Here is a 26,733-nt window from a genome sequence, read left to right as displayed (position 1 = left end):
GAAACCCTTATATAGCATTTACACATTACAACCTGCAGGAAAAGCTTTGCCTTGGTTTGGTGAGTACCTGATTCATTAGGAACCTTTCCTCAGTAGTACCATAGTAAAGTTTACTTTTCTATCTGCTCACCAAGCTAGCACTGTTGATTATATAGCAATCTTGCCAGATTTATTATTAAGGGTGCTGTCCTTTGAGTTTGTGGAGGTTACACTCAGTGAGCATTTCCCTCTGAGGCTCACACTTAAATACAATAGTGACATTTTCCCCCTCCAGCACCTGGGATTGCTGAAGGCACATTCCCAGGTCACAGGAAACGTAAGTGGTCAGACCAATGACATAATACAATGTCTAAAACTTTGACAAATGAAGATCTGAAGTCTTATTGCCCTGCCCTATTGCAAAATGACTCTAATCCATTAATATATTATGACAAGATATGTTGTTTCTTTAAACCTATGTTCAGTATTATGAAACAAACTCTGGACTTTGCAAAATAATCTCTGATTTCATCGTAACTACTTGTTAATCCAGACCTTACTTCTAGGTTTCCAGCCTCCAACAGACCAAAGGAAATTGTCCCTATCCCAGAAAATATCACACTGCATCTAAAACCACTTCCCGAACTGTTAAAGGCTTAGGTGCTATGAACAAGTTCTGTGTGCCCTAAATAATTTCTGCTGTGGAACACTGTTGTTGTTTTCTCAATTTTGTAAGATGCTTTGAATCCATATTAAGTGCAAAAATGTAGGTTAAAAGTACCCCAATAAATAAATGAACAAAAAACTAAGCTTAAACATGAGAGATAACAATAAACAAATTTAACCGGAGGTGGGTGGGTGGGAGGGATCTGTGATGTCACTCCTTTGCTGTTGATTACACAAGCTTGGTTTTGTTTTTCTCTTTCTGTATACAGTGGAGGAATGTATGTTCCTACAAGCAAGCATAAATGGGAGAGATAAGGAAAATATTTGTAAAGTAAAGGTGCCGCCTGGTCTGTTCAAAACCAGTTTAACCAGGCCATTTGCTTTCTGAGCTCATTCTTATACAGTCACAATGCTATTCAGCGGTCACATTTTAAATTTAAATCAATTATATAACATTCATAACCAGGAATTTTCCTTCTCTGGGAAAGCACATAAACCTACTAGAAGGCAACATAAAACAGCATCTTTTACAGAGAGCCCTTCAGCATATTTCAGGGGGGGGCGGGGGGTTAGCTATGTTACTCATTTTCGGAAATAGCAAAAAACAACAACCCTATGTTGGTTCACATGTGGATGGTTATCCTGTAACTTGAGTTTAGCACATTTTTTAACACAGTGAATGTGTGAATGGCCTCCACTAAAAGATACTTTGTATGAGGTGATCTGGGTGTTCTGTTAGCAGTATACAATGGTCCATTCACACAAAGAAGTCATCATTCAAAACTGAAGTCATTGAGTGATTAAACCCCCAATGTATAAATAACTTCAAAGGATCTGAAGACCAATTAACTGTGCCATGCCCATGCTGCTAAATGTTCCTTAATGTATTTCATTAGTCAACTGTGTTATTAATCAATCAAATGTAGTCAGATTAATAAGATGTATTAAGGGTTTTTTTAATCTAGATCCAGGGTCAGCAACCTGTGGCTCCAGAGCTGCAAGCTCTGCAATTGAATTTTGCCTCTCTTCAGTGGCTCCCCGAGGACAGCTGTTCTAGCCACCCTGATAGCCGGCTGGCGAAGGGTTTTCCCACCAATAAGTCTCACAGCCAGTGTGCGAGCAGGACCAGCCCTGATGAGACTTTGGGGACAGTGTTTGCAGCTGAATGCTGAAACTAGGCCAAGTCAGCATTCAACTGGATTCACCTTGCTCCTGAACTCCACCTTGCTCTGAACTATTTTTGCTCCTGAACTCCACATGGAGCTTGGGGGTGGGGCATGTCATTCAATGCTTAACTTGGCTTGGATGAATCCAGCTTTAAACTGCAGGCTTCGAATTTGAAGTTTAAAGCTGGACCGGGCCATGCTGAGTCCAGCATCAAACTGTGAGCTCGGCCTGGCTGGCTCCAGCTTTAAACTGTCGACATTGAGTCCACAGTTGAATGATTGACTTGACTTGGACTCGGCATACAGGCAGCAGTTAAGCGAGAGAGGGTATTTTTTTAAGGTGGTGGGCTGAAGCAGCCCAAAAGCTGCCACCCAAAATTTGGCATTTTTCAGGATCTACTTGTTCGGCTCCCTTTTACGGCTGCTTTTTCATTAAGGACAAAAAAAAAAAAGACAACGAAAGTTGTCTTTTCATATCTACCAAAGTTGTCTTTTCATATCTACCAAATACCTCTATTTGTGTGAATTGATACCAGAGGCGTAGCTCCAAGGGGATGGGGGGAGGTGCACTGGGGGCGCGCCCCTGTGGGGGTGTGGTGGGGGCGTTACGGGGCATGGTGGGGATGGGTCGGAGAACACACCAGTGCACTGGGTGCTTTCCCCTCTTGCTACACCTCTGATTGATAGTCTTGTTAAGACAGTAGTTGTAGGGAAAGGGCTGGACTTGAGGTTTAAAGGGGATGGAGCTTGAGGATGTTACAAAGGTGTTTATCCTTTGGCATGACATTTATCACATTTTTCCTTGCCCTTTTCAAGGCATGTAGGCTAAATAGGATTGGCAATATGTGAGAAAAGTCTTACTGGATCTGGCCAAGGTCTTTCTATATCTAGGAATCCCACCTTTCCATGGTTAAAGGCAATTGTGTTGTGACCCACCCTGAGCCCTTCGGGGATAAGGCAGGATAAAAACTGAATGAATGAATGAATAAAAACCTTTCCTTGTAGTATTTCTCCAGTAACTGATGCTCAGAGGTATACCACCTCTGAACCTGTAGACTCTGGCCGTTTCCGCATGGAGGCGGAAGCGGTTGGGTCGGCGCATTTCGCGCTGACCCGACGACGCTGGGACCGTCCACATGGACGGTCCCAGAAAGAGCCGGGACGACGGAGACCGCGAGAGCTTCATCGCCCAGCTTCCATCTCGCATGTCCCCGGGCCTCTGGCACGTCACGGAAGCTCGAGGATATCACTTCTGGCCCCGCGCTACTCGCTCCAGCATTGCAGGGCATGGGGCGTGTCCCCAGGCCTCGGCGATGCGCCGGAGGCCCGGGGACAAGGTAAGTGCAGGGAGGGAGTGGGGGGGAGGTGCCTTGAAGCCGCTGCCATTCAATAAATAAATCTTACCAGATCCACTAAATCCTCACAATGACTCTATCAAGGTGCTTTACAGTATAACATTACAACACAATTTAATCAGTTGATTACTGAGTTATGACTACCCAGAGTACCCAGTTTGCTTGCAGAAAGCCCCAAAATGAACTTCCAATATTATTAGTCAAAAGAAACTTTATCTGAGATCCTGAAGAGCCACTACTTGAAAAGTAGACAATATCGACCTCAATAAACCAATGGCAGTACAAAGAACGTTCAAGTGTTCAAAACTCCATCTTAAATTTTTTGGACTCCTGGCTTCCGCCACCACGAATGGCTGCTGCTCTCCTAAAGGAGAGATGACCCTGTTGTCTCTTTTTTGCTCAGATGTTGTTTCTGAGCGACTGTAGCCCCATGGATTAAATGGAGCTACAAGAGAGAAAAGCGCTGTGCTCTGGAGAGATGGGATTGATGAAGTGAAGGGTACTGGGTGAAAGCCAGCAGCCCCATTCCTTTCACCCATCGGAGCCTGCCCAGCACCACCTTGGCAATGGGAAAAGAAGCAGTTCAAACTGCTTTGAGCTGTAAGTGATGCTGTTTATTTTCTGAAGAATAAAGACAAGAAGTGAAATGTGAATCTCACCTGACACCATACACCTCACCCAGAAAGAATTTGTTTCTTATAAACAGATAAGTACAATTGAGTTATGTGCCTGATTTATGAACTATGTCATAAATTTCACCATGTTGGAATGAGAGACTTTATCTAGAGGTCTGTCAGTGATGCAATTCTTGAATGTTCTTCCATAATCTAAACAAATAAAAGCTTATGAAGCCCTTCCAGAAAAATGATTTATAAATCACCCAGAATAAAAGCATTTGATCTTGATATAGCTGGGAACTGGGAGAAAGAGAAGAGAAAAAACATATTATCTTCTTAAACACTGACTGAATAATAATAATAAAAAAGACAGAGTTGTAAAGGCATTTAGTGGGGAAATCCTCAAGATACAATGGCTGATTCAAAATGCAAAACGAGGACCATTTCAGACCCAGCCCTACCAGACTAAATGCAGAGAACTGAATTTATTATTATTATTATTATTATTATTATTATTATTATTATTATTATTATTATTATTATTATTATTATTATTATATTTATATTTATATTTATATTTATAAGCCGCCCTCCCCCGAAGGGCTCAGGGCGGCGAACAACAGACAATAGAGCACAGTAAAATCAGTAATATCAGCTATAAAATCAATTAGAAACAGCTCTATATATTAAAACCCAACCCCCTTAAAAGCAGCGTTCTAACATCAAAAGTATCGATGGCGTCTCTCTAGTCAGTCCCCTGAAAGGGAAAAGGGAAGGAAAGGGCGGTAGATCCACAGATCCACACTGACTGTTTCCAAATGCTAATATCCATGCAGAAAGACATATCAGAAATGAAAAATAAGATTCATGGAGGACATAGCAGAATTGAAGAAAGGTTTGGCTAGGGATTTGCAAAAAGTCTCAGATGACTTAAAAACCATAGAAACAAAATTGGAAGTAAACCAGAAGAAAGAACGCCAAGTTGAAAAATTAATTGGTCTGGAGTTAAGACAGAAGAAAATTGCATTGAGAATTCATGCTCTGCTATAATTAGAAGCAAGAAAATTTGTCAGCAAGAATAAAAAAAGTATTTTAAAATATAGAACATCAAGACAGAAAAGTTAGAATTTAGAAAATATGATGGAAGGGGAAGTCATTAAAATTATTTACAAAAAATGGTTTAAAAATAGCAGAGGGTATTTAGAAAACTAAAAAGAACAATAAAATACATATATATATATGTGAATATACAGTGACAGAATTCTAGATAAAGAGGTAATAGTATAAAGTGGGTTATGTATGCAAGTATCTGTAATCAGGTCACAAAATAAATGGTATAGAAGGAAAAAATAGTAGAAAATAGAAAGCTGGTATAAGAGATTTCAATCATTGGATAAATAATATATTGTATATGATGAAGGCGAAGTGGGAGTCATGTAGTTTTATTTGTTTTCAAATCTTTAACCATTTTTTTTTCTTATTCATTTACGGTTATCACAGTTTGCAATGGAATAAATGTTTGGGGGACTGAGGGAGACATTCTGTTTTTCTTTCTTTACTGTTTAATTCATTGTATGGTGGTTGGTTCACCATTTTGTAGTTTTGTAGTTATAAAAATAACAAAATATTTTTAAAACTCCATCCTAAAATTTTTAATGCTTTGAAAAAAACAGCACTGGTTTTATTTTTAAAATTCTTCTGAAAAGGGTTGGTTATTTGGAAACATTCCAGTATTTTTTTCAAATGTATGACCTTAAAAACATTTTCCAAATGAAACATATTTCACATGCCATACTATTTCTTAACTTTATAAATAAATAACACACTGACTGTTTCCAAATAACTGCCTGCAGAACAATCCAGTAAACTCCTTCTCTTGAAAACTGACAAACATTTTCTGTTTCAACATGGTCATTTTGTCCTCCAAAAACAAACAGAAAAGTCACTTTTTTCAACCTAAACAACAACACAGGGTTGTTGTGAGGCCACATCACCACCCAGAGGTCTCTAGAAAAAAGGCCAGGATTGTAATGTGTAAGAAATATTTGAGAGAATACAGTGAACTCCATTTTGCAAAAAAGAAAGAGGCCAGAGTGATGAAAGAGGTCAAGATAACATTAATTCCTAAAGAAGTGTAGACCAGCATCAATACTGAACAATGACTACAAGGTATTTGCTACAATTTTAGCTGATAGACTGAAAATAGAGTGACAAGAGTTTATCCATGAAGATCAATGTGGATTTTTATTTAAAAGACGGTTTGTTTGTTTGTTTGTTTATATTTTAAACTTATAGGCCACTCTCCCCCGAATGGCTCAGGGTGGTGAACAAGATTAAAATATACTGATATAATATAATAATTTAAAACAACATTAAAACCCAAGAACAATAACCAGTAAAACTACAGGAACCATATCAGACAGATGGCGAAAACCCTCCCCCACAACTGAGCCCACCGGAGGCCTAGATGGTAAGATCACACTCTACCCGGCTGGCAAAATACCTGGCGGTACAGGTCCGTTGTACAAGCCCTGAGGAAGCTCTGCAAGTCCTGCAGGGCCCTGGTTTCTTTAGGGAGCCTGTTCCACCAGAGGGGCTAGGGCTGTAAAAGCCCTGGCCCCGCTAGAGGCCAGCCAGATGTGTTAAAACAGTTAAAGGACAATGTTAGAATGGTATTAGATATCCTGGAATATCTGGAGAAACATAATGAAGAACAAGCTGCTTTGATCGTTCCAGATGCAGTGAAATTGTTTGGGGTTTTTTTTGTTCAAAGTCTTGGAAAATATGGATTTTAGAGAGAATTTTTTAAAATGGGTTAAATCAGTTTATTTGTTGCAATTAGCACAAATATTTGTTAATGGAGATTTAACTAAACAATGTGAAATACAGAAAGGAACAAGACATGGAACGCTGTAATTTTATGTAATTTATGTATTTATTGATTTTAAATGTGACTGCTTGTTGAATTGAATTGTTTATGATGTTTGCTGTCCACCGCCCAGAGCCCTTAGGGGATGGGGCGGTTTACAAATAAATAAATAAATAAATAAATAAATAAATAAATAAATGGTTGCCCACTATCTCCTCTCCTGGTTACATTAGTTCTGGAATTACTGAATAGAGAAATAAGATTTGATGGGAGGATTGTGGTATAAAAAATTAAGAAAGTCTTATAAATTAAAAGAATTTGCTGAAGATTTGGTTGTGGTTTTGGAGGACCCTTTAAAGTTGTAGCTTTAGACGACCCTTTAAAGGGAGATTAATTTTAAAGTTGCAACTGAAAAAAACAAAGATTATATAACAAGACTTATAACAAAAAAGATGAAATTACAAGATCAAATAGACCTGATGAGCAAAGCAGGCTTTGAGGTGGGAAAAAGGTGAAATATCTGGGTATTACATTGACAAATATGAATTGTATGTTATTTCCAAATAATGATGTTAAAAAAGACTTGCCAAGCTGGAATAATCTTCATTTATCATTGCTGGAGAGAAGCAGATGAATATATTACCAAGATTGCTTTGTTTGTTTAAAACAACAACAGTGTTGACTGCTGATATTCCATTTAAACAATGGCAGAAGGATACACCAAATTTTGTTTCGCGAGGGGGAAAAAACCTCAGATAAAATATAAAACTTTACAGTGTGCAAAGAGAAGAGAACATTCAGCTTTCCCTGATTTGAAATTATATTTTGTTGCCTGTTGTTCAGTTTGACTGAAAGAATGGGTTATATTGAGAAACAGAAGACTGTTGGAAGTAGAGGGACTTAATTTGAGATTGGGATGGCATGCTGTCTATGGTATGACAAAGTTATAGGATTTTAATAATCATAATATTAGGCATGCCACTCTGATAATATGTGATAACTATAAACCTAGGTTATGATCCAACACACCATTAGGGTTTTCATCACAAGAAGTCCTATACAGACAAGAAACAATATGGGGAAATAGGTAGTTGATAGATCATAATATACTAGACTTTTCTGAAGAAGAATGCAAAATGAGATCAAGAGAAGATTTAGTAGCAGAAGGACATACATGTCATTGTTTTTTCTATGCATAATTATTAAAAAGATTTAAAAGATAAAAGATTTTATGGTTTTGAAGATTCTAAGGCCATTTCCACATGACACAATTATACTGGGTTAGAACCGGTATCTTACAAGCTGGATCTATTTTATCCCAGTTTCTCCCTCTGCACAGCTGCCCATTTCTTCCCAGGAGCTGAGTTAGGACCAGGAGGTAACACTCCAGTTTGTTCCACACAAGCCCACGTCTTTTGTATTTACACCGCAAGTGCATCCCCACATGTGCAAACATCCCTCAGTGACTCATGGTTTGATTGGCTGTTGTATTGGGGTGGCAGCTTGAATGAACGTCTCTGCCCTGTTTTTTGAATTGCTGACCCCTTTGCAAACAACCACAACCACAACAACAGTGTCTGATGACTGCTCCATAACACCACTGGATTCAAACTGGCCATTTTCCACCCAAGGACAGTACCGGGTCGTGGCCACCCCTACAAACATGTAGCGCCTCTTGATTGGTCTAGAGGGCGAGGCAGTGAGGCGGGAAGAATAAACCGGTTCTGCTCCCATGGTGTTTGCAGGGTCACCGTAGGATGTCTGAAAAGAATTGCAACATTGGGGCAACCCCGTTTTAGCACTGGGAATTGTGCAGAAAACTTGCACAAACCAGGATATTTCACTTGCCCATCCCGGGATATTTGGACTGCGCGGAAACAGCCTAAGACTGAATTTGAAGTGGAACTATATATGAATGACGATCATGTTATTATCAAATACGTATAAGTTCGTGCTGAGATCTGAAACAGAAGGAGTAAGAGACTGTATGATGAAATGGGCCGCTAACTTCAGACATAATAAACAAATGGAACAATGTGATAATAAAAGGGCTTAAATTTACATTATGTTCTAGTTTTAAACAGAATTTTTATAAAATGATGTATTGTTGGTATTTTTCACAATAGAAACTGATAAACATGTATACAAACATTTTGAATGTGTGTTGGAAATGTGAACATTGTTCAGGGTCTTTCCTTAGTCAACTGAAACCAACGGGTTTAGACTGAAGTAATTCTACATAGGACTGCGCTGGTGAAAAGGCAACCTAGAGGGCACTTCAGTCTAATAAGGCATGTGAACTGTACACACCCTATATAACAAAATTACACAGTACAAACGTCCACAAAGCATCTTTTAATAACAGCACACGAGATAGTTATTATCTAATTATAGTGTAAATGCAAAGCCAATTTTAGATTTTATAGCTCTCTTAACAAGTGCGAGGCATAACATTAACAGTCTTAAGTTTTTAAAGATTTTCCACATACAGGCCAAGGTTTGGTAACTGTTGCTACCATCAACTGTGTCATCCTAAACAGAGTTACATCCTGAAGCCACTCTGCTTAGAAGGTTGTAAAACTCTGCTTAGGAATGAGAGGAGGAAGCGAGAAAGTCAGGCTTCATCTGTTTTACAAGTGGATCTCATTTGATATGAGCCACCATCAGTGGTAGCCACGCAAAGGTAATCTGTCAATTTCAGTTTCTGACACAGACATTTTTATTTGTTCCTACAGACAAGTATTCCAGACTATCTTTATGCCTGACAATATTTGCCTTCATTCAGGTTAGAGAAAAAAGAATATACTTGAAGAAATTCTTGTACCTGGTGGTGGTGTGTGTGTGTGTGTGGGGGGGGGGGGGAATGTCACAGTTACATACATAAACACTTCCATGTGCCAGTTAGGGGGGGAAGTGCAGTAGGATTCTAAAATTTAAACTGTAGGTGAAAATCTGCAAAGATGATCTCTGAAACAGAGAAAAACCCTCACCTTATTCCAAGAGAATCAGGGAAGGTTCTTCTATGGTACAGGTAAAACTGAAAATTTGAAGCCCTTTCAGTTATGCTTTAAATTGTGAAGGAACTTCCTCCATTGACTGAAGAGGCAAAAGGGAAAATTTGTTAGTTTCCCCACTGCTTCTTGCAGCATTTACAGAAAAATATGAAGATTGTAAACAGTGCACATGATATGAGCTACCACAAACAACCCGTGATAATGTATTTGCATTCGTTTATGTAAAATACCAACTTGCATGTACTCTCTCTATGCTGTAATGCAGACCAATTTGTGCAATTGCTCTTTTGAGATTTTTTTTAAGTACATCTAAAGAATTTACTTGGAAAAGGAGAAATGCTGAAAACAACGGTCAGAAATGTTGCAAAAATATAAGCCTAGTTCAGCAGTACTAAACCAATGTCCAGGCCAGACGTCTGCAACCTGCGGCTTTGGAATCGTATGCAGTTCATTTCCTATTTTACAGACAGTTGGCCAGGCAGAGTGGTGCAGGAGGCAGTCTGGCCTGGAAGCCAGTGCCAACTGCATGCGGCAGCTGTAGGGATAGGCTGGAAGAGCAAGCCACGGGCTGTAGCTACTAACCAACTGTATCTTGGCAACGTTACTAGGGGCACTGTGGGCTGCAGGTATACAGCTGGTAATCCTTAATTGTATGACTGGTCAATCAGTCTGTCATTATTATGGTCCATAGGGCATTCATCAGTGCACTGAAATATAGTACTATTATAATGGAAATGCAAAGTTAAAGTACCAAATAATCATAAATAGTCCATTGTCAAGTATATCCACATGTGATAAAATGTATTAATTAAAGCTCAATTAGACCTAATAGCAATGTCAATAGGCTAATTTAGACTTAATAGGCTGTGTTACCTTCATTATAAGGCTCAAATATATTTTGGCAGCTCCAGACAGGTTTTTTTTTTTTACTTGGGGGAGGGGGGGATTGCTCTTTTGATTGTAAAGATTGCCAAGCCCTTGTCTAGGCTATATCATTTCAAATTGTAGGCAGAGGCTTATATGATTTTCAGAGTGATACTGATTCATTGTAACCATGCTCAAAGGCTAATGAGGACTTTTGTTTGGGTGGAAAGGTGGTACCAAAAGGCTCTACATAAATAAAATAATTAAAATATAAACAGGAAGGAGGTCCAATCAGGGAATGCCAAACAAAGCAAACAAGTTTTCGTTGGCCAAGAGTGGCAGAAGGGAGGGGGAGTGATGCTGGATTGCCATTTCCCCTCCCCCTCCTGCTCCCCACACTGGTGGGAGAAAGGTCCAGGGGCAGAAACGATATTCTGCAACTTGAGACATCACATCTGACCCAGATTAGATGTAACCACATTAGGTGATGTTCTGGCTACCTCCGATAACTCCATGGTATTTCACCTAACACATTTATGTCATATTCTGGTTTTCCGGCGGATGTGACATTATGTGTTGCACAGTGTCATCGCTGCCCAATATGATCTCTGCCCATCATCCCACTTCTAAAGTTCCTGTAAATGTTGGCCAGTGGCCTATCGAATACTTCTCCTACCTGGATTGGACTCCCCCGTAAATTAGAATTCAGGCCTTCCTCCAGGAACAATCTCCACAACAATCTTTTCATTTTTATCACCCCAAAGAGCTCAGCTAATTGTGACAAGCCACAAAATTGGGACTGGAAAGTACACTGCCTAGAAAAATGGAGAGGCATATTCCAGCAATTTAAACTGACAGTGTGTATCTGTAAGTATCTATTATCACAGAACATTAAATTGTCCAGAAATGAAATTGATTTTAGACACAGAACATAAAATGTGAACTGAACTACCCAACCAGAAGTACATTATGAAAAAATAGTGCGAATCTATCCTCACCACTGTGTTTTTCAAAAACCGTTCTGAGTTAATTTTTCAAATGTTTGGATTATTAGTGTTTTACGGTCATTTTATTGAATTGCAGAATTTATTGGCTTGTTAGACATCTCAGGGATCTATTAATTGAGAATGTGTATGTGTTAATTAATAATTTCATGGTTGATGTTTACACTGGATTACTTCTGCAGTCATTTCAGAACATTTTAGCTTAATGCTTATATTTTATGGAGCTAATCTTGCTGTAACTTTTGAATGCCTTGGAATTTGTGCTGTAAGAATCAACCACAGTGCTCGGGAACTAAGATGGAACCGGACAGTATTTCAGAATGTGTTTTTGTTAGAAGAATTAATAGCAGGATAGACTTTACCCAAGGAAGCAAGGAGTAATTATTATCAATTCTGGTTCATTCATATTTAAACAAATCTACTCAATAATTCATTCATACATTTGAGTTGGTTTTAAAAGGTTTTTAAACATTGTTTTCTCATATTTATTATGTTTAGAGGTTTGGATCTAGATTAATTTTCCAGTGGCAGAATGTAACTTTACTTCTCTCTTCCTCCACTTTAATTCCACTGATCTCCACTAAATGCTGCTCTTGGGAGAATGAGGGGCCATTAGTGGGGTCTGCAGTGAGATGTGGGGGAATGGTGGAAAATGTGAATTTAGCACCAATGCACAGTATACAGCAGGACATTTACTATGATTTCAGAAGAACACTGAATGGTACTTTCAGAAATGAATTTTTTTGAAAAAAAAGTCAGACTAGAACTAAACCGCATGAGTTCCTGTTTGCTGGGCTGCATGAGAACATTTTAATTGCTTTGTGTCTATGCAAGTCACACCTCCTCGATGCACTTCCTCTTTCACAGTGTGAGTCAGACAAGCGACTTGGTTCCACCTGCTCTGTGCCAAAAGCATGTAGAACAAGATGTTTTGATGGCAACAGTTTCAAATACAAAAGCAAACTGTCACTCATCAGCCCACAAACTGAAAACTCACAGGATAAGACCTAAAAAGATTCTAGTGATTAGTATATACAGTGTGGAACTCACAAAGAAGCACAAGAAGGGGCGGCATCTTAAAATCGCCCCCTTCCTCCCAATCTCTTTCTTAGAGATTGCCTAAGGCTCAAGGGCTCAAGGAAGCTGATCTCCTGCTGCCCCATTTCCCCCCCCCCTTTAAATGACACTCCCAACAGTAAGCCTTTATTGGGGCATTCTTAAGGGTTGCTTTTCTTTCTTCTGTTGGTCAATTTATAGTGTCACATCTGCTGGCTCAGTGTAGAATTCCTCAGTGGTTAGAGGCACCTGCCTTATCTATGGGAGCCCCGTGCGAACCCGTCATCATGCACACAGGAGCCGTCCGCTTCATTATTTGATACAGAGATTTTGTGATTTTCTTCTTAGTTGGGCCACCAAAATGGCTCAAGGTTGGTAAACATATATTAAATAAATATAACCATCATATTAAATTCTATGCCTTGGCTACTCTTATCACTTTAATGTATTTTATTTTTAATGCCAGAGAAGACAGAGAGCTCCAGGCAGGAATGCTCAGCCCTTCCCTCCTCTTATGCTTGAGGCCCTGAATGTCCTCTTGTGTAGGGGAGAAAAACACTAGATTAATCCATGTCACATTAGATTTTTGGTATTGTTCAATGTATTTTTTTGCAGTCAAATCATAGCCAATTTAAGACAACCCCACAGAGTTTTCAAGGGAAGAGATATTCAGAGGTGGTTTGAAATTGCCTGATTGTTTAAAGTGATTTTTTTTTTGTATTGTAAGTGTCTTGGGTCCTGACAGGTGGGGAAAAATACACCAAGAAATAAATTTATTTAGAGGGAGCAGCTCTACATCAAAGTGAGGAAATATACAGTCATGGTAGAGCGCCTGCCCCAGCAAAATATTGTTGCATGAGGACCCATGCCAGTATGCACTATATTTGATTTTAGCTGTAAAATGAGTTTCAAAGCTAAAATTGTTAAAAGAATTAATGCGTTTCCTGATCGAAGAAACACAGGATGAAAGTAAGATTATATGAACCAGCAAGAGCTACTGCTAAGAAATGACCAAAGCAATATCTCCAATCCTCTGGTTTAAGCTTCCCAAACGAGGAAGTACTTGTAAGGAAGTTACTGCTGTCTTTAAACCCTGTAAGTAATTTAAGAGGTGTTCAACGTGGGGATTTTACAGTCTGAACCAGAATATCTGTGCTCCAGGATTTTCTAAATAATGTGTTCATGCATTTTGCGAGGCACATGTGTATGATTGGTGATTCTGAAAGAATGACCAATATAGCTGCATTCTGAATATAAATTCTTAATAATTATTCGACAGATAATGGGATAGATCTCACAGATCTGTTTTGCTAGAAGAGCATCTTATGTCTATGGAAATTCCTTCCGCCAAAATGCCTCTGCCAGAAAAATAGATTTGCAGGAAATGAGAGGAGCAAAAGGGGGCGGGGGAACCATATAATTTTGAAAGTAAATATAATTTGAAATTGTTGTTTCTGTTGAATATTTATTGTAATATTTATCTGCACACTGGCTTAGCCCCAACAATTTGTAAGCGGAAACAAAAATGGACCTCGTGCAGCTACAACTGTGCAATATCTTGTGCAATGCCAAGTGTTTTTGGTCCCAAAATGTTATAGTGCCCAGAAATTTGTTGCACACAGGAAATACAAGTGGGCAAATAAGTTTGACAGCACAAATGTCTACTGTTGTCTTTTTCTTATGTTTCTGCCTGAGCAGAGGCTCTAGTGCAAGTGGAAATTCTGTGCTGCCTAGATCCAATCCAATATGTTTGTAAACTTATGTTTGCTATTTTTTTAAGCTGGCTGGAAACCAGAGAGCTACTGGCAGGCACAAAGGCTTGGGTATTCCCACTGGGATGTTTAATTTTTTTCTTCCTCTGAAATATAGATCACAAACTGTTTTTGAATGCTTCCAAAGAACCAAAATTAATTTGGCATGGGATAAGGGGTGCTGCTACTTGGGAAACACAAGTCCAGAGGTTCTCTGAGCATATACAATCATCCACCAATCTTTAGATTCTAGCCATTTAAGACAATGATAATTATTTTATTACTTTTTTTGATTAAAAGATGGATAATAAATGAATACTGTCTGCAGAGTGGTCTCATTCTGTCTGCATAATGGTGTTTGGAATATGCTGCCACAGGAGGTGGTGATGGCTACTAACCTGGATAGCTCTAAAAAGGGCTTGGACAGATTTATGGAAAGGTCGATCTATGGCAGTGATAGCAAACCTTTTTGAGATCGAGTGCCCAAATTGCAACCCAAACCCCACTTATTTATCGCAAAGTGCCAACACAGCAATTTAACCTGGATACTAAGGTTTTAGTTTAGGAAAAAATGGTTGGCTCTGAGGCTTGTGTTACTCAGGAGTAAGCTTGGTGGTAGTCGGTGGCTTTGCTTTGAAGCAACTGTGCAACTCTTCGAACGGGTGAATCACGACCCTAGGAGGGTTTACTCAGAAGCAAGCCCCATTGCCAGCAACCAAGCTTACTCCCAGGTAAAGGATTGTGCTTTAGTTCTTCGCATGAAAATCAGTGGGGTCTAACAGCGCTTAACTACACTGCTTCCCCAGAAGGCTCTGAGAAGGCTCTGAGTGCCACCTCTGGCACTCGTTCCATAGGTTCACCACCACTGATCTATGGCTACTAATCTTGATCCTCCTTGATCTGAGATTGCAAATGCCTTAGCAGACCAGGTGCTCGGGAGCAGTAGCAGCAGCAGAAGGCCATTGCTTTCACATCCTGCATGTGAGCTCCCAAAGGCACCTGGTGGGCCACTGCGAGTAGCAAAGTGCTGGACTAGATGGACTCTGGTCTGATCCAGCAGGCTCTTTCTTATGTTCTTATCTTGAAGATGTTTATCACCGAAGTAAGCTCTTCTGAATTCAGTAGGAGTTGACACAGAACTGTACATTATATAAAAACAGAAAGTTCTCACCAATTACAGCTCATTTTCTGCCTCCACAAGGAATTCAAGTACACTTTACTGAATTAGTGATTTGCCTTAATGTCATGAAAAAGATAACAATGGATCGTAATTGAACAGATAGTTAAAATCATTATACCTTAAGAAGTGTTCCATAATATGTAATTTAATTTACTTCCATTCTGAGTCATTACATTGAATGATACTGCAAAACTTGTTGCTTCCAGTGCTAGGGGAGAGTAGGTAAATCTTTGTGCTACGGCATCCAGTGAGCTGTATTACGTAGTAGAAAGAGGTAAGACTCCACTCAGGGCTGCCATTTCCAGCAGTAGCCTCTTGTTTACGTAGTTCAACCATTACTCCCAAGTAACTGGTCAAGGAATTGCTTCCCAGACTCAGACTCAGCTAAAGTTACACCTTATATGCTTGCCCTGCTCTGTTTAATTAGTTCAAGTCTCCATTTCAGCTAATAATTCCAATCCATTTATTTTTTTAAAAATGCACGCTTAAGACTGGGGAGTATAGTAATACTTCCGAAAAAGCTGTTTGATTTTAACACTTTTCTCCAGATGTAATTTTGAAAATAGCCTGTGGGGAAGGGGGACAGGGCAGCAGCCCCACAGCATGGTCAGTTCACCTGGAAGAGAAGGTGACCCAGGACAGAGACTAATGGGGCTGTCAGCTGGTGGTTGCTCCTCCCCATCCAGTTGACATCTCAAATGTCACTTGTTTATCAGAACCAGAGTTATCAATAACTCTTTCACTCTGTTTTCTGGAACGAACGCAGAATGATAAAGATAAGTATTTCTCTATTGCTTCTCCCATCCCATCTTGCTGATCTCTCAATCCACACCTCTTCCTCCCCACCCCTACTGCTGCATTAATTTATGATGGATTAATTTATGATGGATTGACTACTGTTGGATTAATTTATGATGAGATGGTATTTTTAGGCTATTTCAGGGCTGGAAATGGCACCTGAAGCAATGAAACTGAGTCACCATCTTTTAGATTTGGTATGATTGTTGATGTAGTTTTAATGTTCTATTTATGCTTGCTATATTTTACATAGAATTTTGCATTATTATTGTCTGTTAGCTGTCCTGAGCCTGGCCTCAGCTGGAAAAAAGGACTAAAATATTTCAGATGTGAGGGCGATCTGGGTGCGACATCTGTTCCCCCCCATTGATAGCCAGGGTTGATTCGGCTGATCTGGCTGGCTAGGCGGGTGTCCCCTACCTCCCTCACCGCTCCATGTGCGTCCCTCCCGAAGTTGCACGCTCAGTGGAAGAGGATGACCATCCCATATAGAAGGAGTGTACCGTTCTTCGGTCAAGGGTATACGACTAAAATATTTCTCTGAATTGACAGGAACAGAAAAAATAAAAATATGAAAAATGAGAACATTAAAATGGGATTGTTTTGACTGGAAAGGAAAGCATTCCTTTGGCTTATAGCCAGTGTTTATTTTCTTAAACAACTGTGAATGCAAAATGATAAAATGTTTTATACCAAGCAGCAGGGAGCTTATGTCAACACGAGAAAATAATTAATTTTGATAGCAGCATTCAAGCAGAATAAAATGAATCACAATTGCCCCAAACATACCAGGCAACATGTATGTAGCATGACTGAGTCAACTTTAACAGCTGAAATCAAATCTTCATCTTACCAAAATGAATAAGCATGCATGCTTGCAAAATGAATAAGCATGCATGTTTAACATACAGTGTGTGACCTTATGCAATCTGTATCTAGCACACAACAAGCAGCTATCTAAAGACGATATGTTTTGTTTCTTAAGCGCAACCTGTCACGACTGATACTAAGCCAGAGCTCTTGAGGATCAAACTGATTCTGCCAGCTGGCAGAGCTAGTCCACACTGTTCTCTGCCTGGATTCAATAATTTCCTGTCTCAGCTTCCACTGATCATTTTCTACCTTCTGTAATTTACCCAGGTTGGTTCAATGTTGTTTATAAGACTTGCTAGCCTATTTTAGGGAAGGTGAACAGGATTTATTTGTTGTTTTATTTCTTAAGGATGAGCTGGCTTTTTAATTAAAAAGAGAGAGGGAAAAAAGACTCCCGGAAGTGATCTTTTAAAAATGTTTGTAGTATGCTTTTTTAAATTTCAGAAATCTGAACTGCTGGCTAGCCAAACCGTCCAATCAGTTGCTGGGGGGGGGGGGGCAGGGGGGATACAGAGAGTTGAAGAACCGGGTGCATAATACATACTTTCTGTTCCAAGCCTCTTGCCACCAGCAACACCAACACCCCCACCTGCTGATGGGGCAATTGGGACACAGTTTTCCTTCCACCCATCCACCCATCCTCCAGGTTGTAATGGCAAGGGTGTGGAAGTGCACAACCCCCAGTTTGGCAGGCATTTTTGTTTGAGTTCCCCTCCCTTCCCTTGCATGCCACTCCTCCCCTTCCTCTCCTTTCCACCCTCCATACTCAAGCTATGTAAAGGGATGGGGTGTTGTGGGGGATATAGGCAAATGAGCACCCTCATTTTCCATATTGAAGACAAGCAAGAAAAGGCAGTCAACACAATGATGGAGTTGGAGAACCTTCCCTATCAAGCAAGGTTAAATTGTCTGTGGCATTTTAGGCTAGAAAAAAAAAAAGCTAAGGAGGTACTTTGCAGAGCTTTAGAGCGTGGTGCAGAGCGTGGTATAGTGGTTAAGAGCAGGTGCACTCTAATCTGGAGAACTGGGTTTGATTCTCTACCCTGCCACTTAAATGGGTGAACCAGATTAGCTTGTGCACTCCAGCACATGCCAGCTGGGTGACCTTGGGCTAGTCACAGTTCTTCTGAGCTCTCTCAGCCCCACCCACCTCCCAGGGTGTTTGTTGGGGGGGAGTGAATTGACTACCCAGATGAATTGTGGGGGGGGGGGAATCAAGGAATTGGGAAAGCAAACAGATCTCTGGATCTGTGCCAGTCAAAGGGATTTTTATATGCTGTGTCTCAGCATATTTCTGTTCTGGACTAAGTTCAGATTCTCTGGGGATAGACAAGGTCCATATCTTAGACTTGACCATGTCAATGTCTTAGACTTGACTGAGCCCTCTTCCATGACAAACAATACAGTCCTATGCAGAGTTACTCCAGTCTAAGCCCATTGAAATGAATGGGTTTACACTAGAGTAACTCTCCTTAGAACTGTACTCTTAAGTCACTGGTTGGGACATGAGGAACCATACCCAATATGTTTACCATCAATAGTTATGTACAACCACTTAAAATCTCAAATATTTATAGACAAAAACAATGCAGATACTTTGGGGATGTTGGGAATTACATCTACCCTAGAACAGCAAAATGAATATAATTTATTTAACTGATTGTCTCTTAGGAAGCAGGCAGAAAAAATATCAAATTGGAATTCAACCAAATTGCTAATGTTAACACCTTTTACTTTATAAATATAAAGTTTTTATACTCAAGTTCAAAATCTGTTTTAACCTTCATAAGGTGTAAATTCTATTCATAAATTTGTGTCCCCCGTGCTGAACATTCTACTTATGAACCAATAGTATCCTGTCATTTCACATACTCAAGCAAATACATGTGTAGAAAGCAAGTTGATTCCTCAAGTAACTCAAAATTACATATATAAGGGATAATAAATTGTGCTTAGATCTAGTTCATGTGAAAGAGTAAAACTATAAGTATTTTAACAGAAACTTAGATATGGACGAGATGAAAAGACTGTCCAATCAAAACCGCTGCTTTAAAGAGGGGACAACCCAGTCACAAAATTAATTCAACCAAATTATTCTTAATTAAATATGAATTGAACAACAACATTAATCCTATGTTCATTTTGTTTCTTACAAGCCAATCTCCTCAGACTCTACACTCTGTTCAGTGGGACTTACTAAAGTCAGTGCGCACTCATTCATTTGAACTTTCCTTTGTACTGTAATCTCAAATCCAAGGACAACCCACAAATATGTCCAGTTTCAGCACTGAAAACTACAAGAAAATTCTCAGTGTTCTCTAAATAAAATAAAGGTTTGCAGGTAAATTATGACACATATTGAAAACATGCTGACATTTCAGCTCTGAGAAAATTTTTGGATTAGTTGAAATATTTCATAAAATATTTAGATCACAGCTTTTCCCTTCTGGTTTACAGGATGATTGATCATCAGGATGATGGAATGAAGTTTTTTTTCTTCATCCTCTATTCAGTAGGTCATACATCTACCTATAAGGTGGATTTACAGGGCATCTACCTGGAAGCAGTTTCAAAAGGCAACTTGCTTGGTTGAATCAGATTATTTTGAGGTAGGGCAGATCTTAACCATATCACTACATACCCACTACAATCTGTAATGGTGGAAATCATCCAACCACATCAATTTACTACATAGAACTACACCCATGTGCTTTACTAACAACCACCCATGGACGACCCCTTCCTTCTTTTCAAACACAAACATTGTGGTCTGAGTTATGCATATGAAAGAAATTCATACAATGTTGCAGTTGGCCCAAATGCAAAGCTAGGATTTTTTAAAAATATATTTTATGTAGCACAGTACAAAACATGCTGCACAAGACATCCTTTAAAAATGTCATCAACGCAACAGACAGGAAGCCGTGGAAGGATGAGTAAATGTGATCTGGATGCCTCTCACTGTCAATATCGCTGTCTAACAAAACACATCAAAGAGGTCCATCAAACATCCTGCACGCAAATGTCTTAATTTCTGCCAACAGCCTCACATCTCTGCTGCTCCTGCTGCTGTTTCGTGTCATCTTTATTAAATATGGCTTGCCCTTTTCACTGAAACCCCTGAGTGCAGACAAAACGTTTTGTAGAACAAAGAGATGAAAGGAGATGAGGAAACTTTAGCCCAAATAATAATTATTTGTAATGAATGACAGGAGAGAAAGCCATTTCACTGCCTTCTAACGCTTTGTTCACAGTTTATAATGCAGAGTGCACTACTTAGAAAGTGGGGCATCTAATTTTCCATTATCTAGAGAGTGTGTGGATGCTAATACAATACATTTAGTTGGTTTGGAGAGTTAATGAAGTAAATCACATCTTGATGTTATTTGACAACCACACACGCCCTCTTGCTCAACTGGTTCAGAATTTTGGCCTTGGATGTCACAATTATGCTGATGACACACAGCTATATCTGTTGACTGGCGACCAGCTCAATGCTGCCCTGGACAAATTGATTAGTTGTCTAGGGCTGTGGTGAAGTGGCTTAAACAGAGCCGGCTGAAACTAAATCCATCAAACACAGAGTTCCAATAGCTGGTCCAAGGAAACTTTGGAAAGGGATGTCAACTCCCGGCTCTGGATAGTATGCAATTGACACCTATGCCAAACATTAAGAATTTAGGTGTGATCCTGGATGCCTTGTTGTTCATAGAGAAACAGGTCACAATGTAGCCAAATGGGTATTTTTCCATCTATGCCAGGCAGGGCTTCTGACTCCCTACCTGTCTCACACAGACCTAAACACAGTGGTCCATGCAATGGTCACTTCCAGAATAGACTACTGCAACTTGCTCTATGGAGTTGCAACTTGTTCAGAATGCAGCTGCATCATGCAGAGTACGTATCCAACCAGTGCTCCGTCAGTAGCAAGGGTTCCAGATCAAATTCAAGATTTCAGTACTAACATTTAAGACCCTACATGGTCTGTAGCCTTTGTACATGGGGACTGCCTCTCTCAATACACTCCCCAAAAGAAAGCTTTGTTGTTGTTCTATGAACAAAAACTTGCTGGTGGTCCCTGGCCCTTCTCGGTTCTGGTCCTGGCCTGGTGGAATGGACTCTTGAATGCAACTTGGGCCCTGCAGGACTCGTTTCAATTCCGCAGGGCTGGTAAGACAGAGCTGTTCCACCAGGCCAAAGGTTGAGGGCAGCACTGGGGGTTCTAACTTGACTAGCCTCCCCTCCCCTCTCATTATTTTTCATTATGTTATTATTTGTATTCTCTCCCAACTGATCTCCACTGTTGACTAGGGTGCTATAATATGCTGACACTGATGTCTGATGATCAGGGCTATTTTACTGTATAAGCAGCAACTGCTGTAAGCCACCCTGAGCCTGCTGATGGGGAACAGCAGCCTATAAACCATATAAACAAATAATAAATAACAAAAAGTGTAAAAGGAGGTAGGCACTTGTTATAATAATTAACAGCCAACTTAACAATTCTCTCTTTTTCAAAGTATTTCATGGGGGAAAGGACACACTAACTACCTAAACTAAAGTAACATAAGAAACAAGTTTTTAGACCACTGGTTAGGAACTAGATAGGAAAGAAAAGAGCTCAGACATGAAATAATGCTTCCATGCACAGTGATGGTACTTCCATCACCAACATAAATTCTCTGTTCAATCCTTAAGGATAATAATCCAAAGATCTATCCTCCATGAATGTGTGCAAACCTTTTTTTTTTTTTAAAAATCTATCTGACCAAGTAACCCTGACCAAATCTTATAGGGAATACCAGAAGTTAATTATGTGTGAAAAATACTTTAACTATCTTGAACACAGCTTTATATGATGTTGAAGGAAAGGAAATCAATTCCGCTTTTAAACACCATTCATCCTTTGTAAATCTATCACATCAATCCTAAACTAAAATGTTATTCTGGACCTGACAGCTGATACATCATCTAAAGCGATAGTCCTATGAATCTGAGTGCTTCAAGAGTGGGAAATGTTCTGTCAGTTTATTTTTTTAATCTGATTTTTTTTTGCTGTCACTGTAAAGTTCTCGACCGATCTATCATGGAAATATTTTTTAAGCTGTTGACCCATTCTGTCAGCCACTGAATCAGTTCAGGCCTGCATAAATTCCCTCAAGACCTTTTTCCCAACAGGACACAGACCCTATGTACATTTGTGACAGCAGAGATTCAACAGACACTAAGAGATATTTCTCAGGGGTAAAGAATGAAGCATTAGTAACTGGCAGTTGTTCTTCCATAGTCTCTGCTAAAACATGCAAAGTGGGACTTACAAATCTTTCCCATGAGATCTGTGAACTGTAGGATAGTTTAGATTCGTTATTTCATCAAGGGGTCAATATGGGCGACAACTTTATTTACTTTTACTTATTTGTCTTTGAGCTTTGTGAGAACATGTAAATATTTCAACACAAACAAATAATTAAAAAACTTGCAAGGCTAGAAGATACAAGTCACACATTGCAACAGAAACGGGGAATCCAAGGACCATGCAAAATGAACGACCCATTGGTTACTCACCGAGAAGGGGTCTTCTGCTGGATTAAGGGAGGCATCTTGAATGGGTGTTTCCCAACCGGATCTCAGGGAGGCAGGACTTAACCAAAGTTGTCACTTCCTGTGGTCCGAGTGGGCGTCACCTCTTCTCCTCAGTAGACACCTGTCCAAGCAGTGAAGCTTTCCTCGGAAAAAACATGCACATTGATCCACAAGGGAAGTAACAACAACAACAAACAACTGAACGGAAAACTGGAAAAACAGTGGTAACTAAAGTATAACCCTATACTGAATCTATTATCGAAGCACTCCTGGGAAGGGTGGTGCTGTGGTAGCCAATCGCACGGCATATAACTGGTGTGACACGGAGAGCATGGAGGAATTGGAGACTAATGATGATCCTCGAGGGCCAAGATGCTCTCCCTTAATCCAGCAGAAGACCCCTTCGTGAGTAAACCAATGGGTCGCTCTCTACTGGATGTGGGAGGCATCTTGGAATGGGGACCTCCTCTTTGGAGCAGTGTCCCGAAAACGGGGGGTCAGATCAGTCTCCAATGATGTGCTCCTAACACTCTTCTCTGCCAAAGGCAGCTTCCCTGCAGCTGCTGTGGAGTGTATTTTTATAGTGTCGCTTAACGAAAGAAGAGACAGAGGACCAGGTGGTCCGCCTTCTGCAAATGTCTGATACTGATGTGCCTGAGTTCTAAGGTTGCTGGGCTGCGCTTGGTCGCTGGCGCCATGGCGGTGGAGTGGGCCACAATCCTCGCGGAGGTAACTGGTTGGTTGGAGGCCTTGTATCGCTTGGCTATGATGCAGGCCTTGATGGTAACGGGCTGATGGCTGCTTTAGACATCGGATGGCCCAGGTTTGGAGTGGATAATGCTTGATGAACATTGAGTTGGACTCTATGCGTGATGGGATTCAGTTCAGATCATCAGGAAGGCCTTCGCTGTTTCGCCACGCCGAGGTTATGCCATAACCTCCTCTTCTCGATGTGAAGGGTTGGGACAAAAGTTGGGGACCACTCTGCTCATGTCCCAAGCGTAGACGTGGAATTGAGAGAGTAGACTTTAGGCACAAAAGGTGGGGTCTGGTTTAAGAACCACCCCTGGCTCTTTATGAAAGGCACAGTTCTTTGTCCACTGACAGGGCATGAAGTCTCCAAACGCCTGCCTGGGCTGGAGGTGATGGCTAAGGGAGGAATAAGGTCTTCACGCGCAGCCACTTAAGGTGGATCGCCTGAACCGGGTTCGAACGGGTGATTTAGTGAGGGCTGATAGCACCAGGTGCAACCGCCAGGTTGGAAACCGGGTGTACGGGTCGGGTGGTTGGAGTTGAGTTACCCCCCTTTAGGAACCCTGGATGACATCAGGGTGGCGGTAGATAAGGGAGCTCCCCCTGGTCTGGCGTGGCAGATCGGGTGAAGTTAGGGGTCAGCCACCTGTCTCCTGGAGGGTGGCGCCGAAGTCCTTTTGCTCGAAAACCCTCCTGAAGAAAACCAGAGGATTTTGTGGGGATGCTGGGATTTTCAGGATCTATGGATTTCCTTCTGCACCACATCTGGTGAAGATCTTCCATGAGGAGTTGTAGATCTTATTGGTGGAGTTACGGCTGAGTTGCCAAGAGGGTAGTTGGCTACCTGAACAGAAAGTAGCCCTTCTCTGTTAACAATCTCCGGCTCAACAGCCATGCGCGGTTAGCTTGAACCACTGGAGGTTTGGGATGGTGTATGCGGGTCCTTGAATGAGCATTGGATTCTGACGGAGTCGGAAGAGCTCAGTCCTGGGGGTTACTGGAGAGGTCTAGAATGGAAGAAAGCCAACGGATCGCCGTGGCCAATATGGTGCTACTTCAGGATCACTGGGAAGCTTTTTTCCCAAATGATCTTCCGGAGTACCTTTGGGAAGGATTACAAGCGCTGAAGCGGAAAGGCGTACAGAAGTGCTTTTGGGGCTAAATAGGGTTCCGACAGGAAGGCCCATTCCCACAGCTTCTGGGTGATATGAATCTGGACATGAAGGCTGGCATTTGCCGTCGTTGTTTTTTGAAGCCAATAAGTCCAGTTGAGGCTGACCGGCGTTGAGTGATCATCTGGAATATGGATGGGTTGAGCTGCCACGGCCTCCTGGATGGTTTGGCGGCTGAGCCAGTCCGCAGAGATGTTGAGGTTCCCCTGTATGTGCTCTGCTGTGATCGATAGAAGATGTCGTTCTGACCAGCGCAGGATTTTTGTCGCTTCCTGGTGAAGGAGGGAGGACCTGGAGCCCCCCTGATTGTTCAAATAAGCTTTGGCTGACACGTTGTCCGTACGGATTAGCACGTGAGAGTTCTTGATCAAAGGGAGGAGGTTCAGAAGAGCAAGGTATATCGCTCTGGTCTCCAGGAGATTGATGGGCAGTTTGGTTTGTTGTTGGGACCATTGTCCTTGGATGAATTGGTTGTTCGCTGTGGCTCCCCAGCCGAGTAGGCTCGCGTCTGTGAAAATCTCTATGCGTTTCTGGTGAAGGTAGACCTTCCCTCTGGAGAGATTGCGTTTCACAGTCCACCACCTGAGGCTGATTTTGAGGTGGTGAGGGAGTGTCAGGTATCGGTCTTCCTTCTTCATTATTTGATACTGATAGGGTCGGAGGAAGACCTGTAGTGGGCGTGTGTGGAGCCTTCCCCACTGAAGCATGTCGAACACTGACACCATGGAGCCGAGGATACTGGCTAGGTATAGTAGGGATGACTTCTTGGCTGTAATGATGAGATTGACTGAATCTTTCATTTTGGTGATCTTCTCTGGTGGGATGAAGAGAGTGTTCCGGGATGTATCGATGATGGCTCCCAGGTGTTCCATCCGTTGGGATGGAGTTGTGTGGCTTTTGGGAATGTTGATTAGGAATCCGTGCCGGCGGAGGACAGACTGAGTTTGGGCGATGTCCCTCACCGCTTGTTGCTGGGAGGTGGACCTCACGAGGATGTCGTCCAAGTACGGGTGGACGTGGATGGTCTGTTGACGAAGGAGAACGATGGGGGCCAAGAGTACCTTGGAGAAAACCCTCGGGGCGGTGGAGAGCCCGAAGGGAAGAGCCTTGAACTGGAATTGTTGTTCTCCCACTGCAAGGCGTAGGAACTGGCGATGTGAGGGTTTTATGGGGATGTGCAGATAGGCCTCTGTTAGGTCCAGGGAGGTTAGGTAGTCCCCTGGTCTTAGATGTTCTACGAAAGAGCGGAGGGTTTCCATCCTGAAGTGTTGTAGTTTTATGTGACGGTTGATGAAACGAAGGTTTAGAATGGCTCTCCAGTCTCCGTTTCTTTTTGGAACGGTAAAGAAGTGAGAGAACACTCCAGAGCCTCTCTCTGCATGAGGTACCGGTTCGATTGCTCTTATGGATAGAAGGTGTTGGATGGCAGCTTGTGTCCTTCTTGCTTTGGTCAGATTGGAGTTGGTGGGGAAGGCGTGAAACCGTGGTGGAGGTACTTGGTTGAATTCTATGGAATAGCCCGATTTGATGACCTCCTTGGTCCAAGCGTCTGCATGTTCGCCCATCCACTGGTCCTGGAATGTCTGCAGGCGGCACCACTGGGATGGTGTAGTCAGGATTTGTTGGCATTGTTGGGATTTCTGTCATTGCCGAAGTTCTTGCCTGGTCTAGCATGTTGACGAAAGGACTGGTTGAAATTGCCCTGGTGGGTTCTCTTACGAAATCCCTGTTGAGGTTTCCAGCGTCTGCCATCTCTGGGAGTTCTGGCGAGTGTTCTGTGGGACCTGAAGGTGGAGCCGGTCTTAGAAGTATTGGTCTCTGATCTGTAATATTTTGGCATGGCCTTCTTCTTGTCCTTGGTCTCCACTAGGATCCTCTCCAAGGCCTGGCCGAATAGGGTGCCGCCCTGGAATGCAAATCCGGATACCAGCTGTTTGGAGTGTTGGTCCGCCTGCCAGGAGCGGAGCCAGGCAAGTCTCCTGGGGACTGAGGCCATGGCCATGGCCCGAGCGACTGCAATGAAGGCATCGAAG

The 26,733-nt window shown here is 41.4% G+C and overlaps 1 protein-coding gene across 1 annotated transcript in view; it reads right to left on the bottom strand.

The window, feature by feature from the left end:
• LOC125439312 (myelin basic protein) overlaps nt 1–16,759 on the bottom strand; it is a 138,774-nt gene extending 122,015 nt beyond the window's left edge. Inside the window, exon 1 of the mRNA XM_048508356.1 lies at nt 16,740–16,759. The gene's annotated coding sequence lies outside the window, so the exon portion shown is untranslated. The remainder of the gene's footprint in view (nt 1–16,739) is intronic.
• Nucleotides 16,760–26,733: the final 9,974 nt, after the last annotated feature.

The sequence above is a fragment of the Sphaerodactylus townsendi genome, linkage group LG09 (assembly GCF_021028975.2).
Source record: "Sphaerodactylus townsendi isolate TG3544 linkage group LG09, MPM_Stown_v2.3, whole genome shotgun sequence".
Classification (NCBI taxonomy): Eukaryota; Metazoa; Chordata; class Lepidosauria; order Squamata; family Sphaerodactylidae; genus Sphaerodactylus; species Sphaerodactylus townsendi.
The sequence above is the reverse complement of the archived record's forward strand: the minus strand, read 5'-3'. Positions and strand labels throughout refer to the sequence as shown.